Genomic DNA, 2,351 nt, shown 5'->3' with positions numbered 1-2,351 from the left:
CCCAAACAGTGAACACAATAACTATAAGGGATTTGGATGGATTTTAATGGGGTTTTTTTCTTTTTCTTCTACCTTACGTTTATCCATTGTTTCATTGGTTCTCTGGTTGTTTAAGCTGTGTACTTTTCTAAGTAAAATCATTTTTTAATTAAAATGTTTAAAATAACAATTTAACCCCTAACCTAAATAAAATTATAAATTAATTTGAAAGCCTTGTTCTTAGTCTTTTCTCACCCAAACTGGAAACACTGCAGCCAGTTCTTTATTTGTTATGTGTACCGCGCTCCTGGCCCGTAATCTGATTTTATTATCTGAATTCTCAGAGTTTTATTTCAAGTTTAGTCCTTAAATCAGATGGAAAGAATGATTGTAGGTATTTTAATATTCATGTGGATATTGAAAATGACAGCCTTATATTTAAACATTTAATAGTCTTCCCCACATAATCCTCTCCTATCTGACCATTATTTAATAACTTCCTGAATTTCTATTATTGTATTATAAGCCATTTAGGCCAACTTTCCTACAGCAGATGTCTATCTGAGGGTGCTGTAACTAAATTAAGGAGGAGATTCCATCAGTGTTAATTCAATCCATTGTCTGGGAATATAACAGAGTCCTATAACAACTTCCTACCGAAATTGATAATCTTTGATAGTGCTACAGGCTCACTACGATCAACTTAGACTCTATCGCTCCTATAAAAAGGAATTATTAAAAACATAGGGAACAAACTAGCACACGTGGTACAACCACCAAAAACTCGCCAATTAAAGCAAAAAACAAAGAAAATCGGAAAGGGAATGGCTTTCGAAATTTTAGAATATCGCTCAATTTGGGCAAGATAATCTTAAAACCTATAGAAAGGCCCTCCCTTAATGCCAGAGGAGCCTATTACTCCAGCACTAATAGAAAAAATAAGAACAACCCTAGTTCCTCTTCAGGCACTGTAGCCAGGCTGACAGAGAGTCACAGCTCTATTGAGCCATGTATCCCCATAAATTTAAGTAGCAATGGACTTTAATGAAACTTCTTTATAATAAATTATTACTATAAGGGAGAAAATTTAGTCACCAAATGCCCTCAACAGCTATCACCCTGCTCTCAAGAACTTTAAATAATGTAAACACAGATATATATTTAGAATGTTTTTTTGCTATCAATCAGATTAACTTCAATAATTTCTAAACGAAGCCATCAACCTGTCTGTTTAGATCCAATTTCCCAACTAGGCTGCTTAAAGAAGTTGTTACCCTAATTGGCCTTCTTTACTAGATATGATTAATCTTTCTTTATTAACAGGATATGTACCACAGTCCTTTAAAGTAGCATGTAATTAAACCCCTTCTTTAAAAGCCCACTCTCGACCCAGAGGTTTTAAGCCACTATAGGACCGATTCTAACCTCCCTTTTCCTCTCTAAGATTCTAGAAAAAAATGTCGCCAAAACCAGTTGTGTGACTTTTTACATAGCAATAAGTTATATATGAGGATTTTCAGGATTTAGAGTTCATCACAGCACAGAGACAGCTCTGGTTAAAGTTAATAATGACCTGGGTCTCATTTATAACCGTGCATAGCACAAAACGGACTGAAGTGGCGTACGTGACTTTCTACGCCAATGTTGTGCATCTATAAAAAACAAACTTGACGGTGAGAATGTGCGCAGCCCTAGCAAACTCTGAACCCAGCGTACGCATGGTTTGGAGGAAAAGGAGAATTGGCAACACAGACGGTGTGGTGTGTGAACTGAAGTCAGGACTGAAGAAATGTAGAGTGAGAAGAACGATAATGTTTTATCATCGCCCTTCATAACGTTTAATTTCAACCCGTATCATGCGTTAAATCTATGTAATCAGAATGATTTAAGTCAGCTGGCGTTATTTCTCAGTTTTACTCCAGAAAACATCTCCTTTAGAATCGAAATGAAAATTCAAAATCAAAATTCTCTATATTTAATCCCGTCACTCATACTGTCCACTGCGCAGGAGGAGGAGAGGGACGGCGCGAACTGCATGGAAATAAAGCATCTGTCAACATGTGTCAATAACATAATATTTATATGACACTGAAAACACATAATCAATGTCAATTAAATCCCAGTGTGGAAACCAAGCCACAAACTCCTCAGCACAATCTTATATATATTGTCCTTCCTCTGATGCTTTTCATGACAATCAGGCATTAAAAAAGGGTTATGTTCAAGAACATTTTCGTGTCAGACCACTTCTTTTTTTAATTCTGGGACTGTGCGCTCCGTGCCACTGACAGAGTTCACTGCTGCAGCAACATGTTGCCACTCACTTCTGCTTTTTCTTCTTAGTATCCAGTTCCCGGACCGCGAACATCTCT

The 2,351-nt window shown here is 36.7% G+C and overlaps 1 protein-coding gene across 1 annotated transcript in view; it reads left to right on the top strand.

Annotated features, from left to right (window-relative positions):
- kcnh3 (potassium voltage-gated channel, subfamily H (eag-related), member 3) overlaps positions 1 to 2,351 on the top strand; it is a 130,630-nt gene that overhangs the window by 116,688 nt on the left and 11,591 nt on the right.

The sequence above is a fragment of the Morone saxatilis genome, unplaced genomic scaffold (assembly GCF_004916995.1).
Source record: "Morone saxatilis isolate NCDOM2014 unplaced genomic scaffold, NCSU_SB_2.0 Contig5, whole genome shotgun sequence".
Lineage (NCBI taxonomy): Eukaryota > Metazoa > Chordata > Actinopteri > Moronidae > Morone > Morone saxatilis.
Note: the sequence above shows the minus strand (reverse complement) of the source record. Positions and strands in the feature narration are given on the sequence as shown.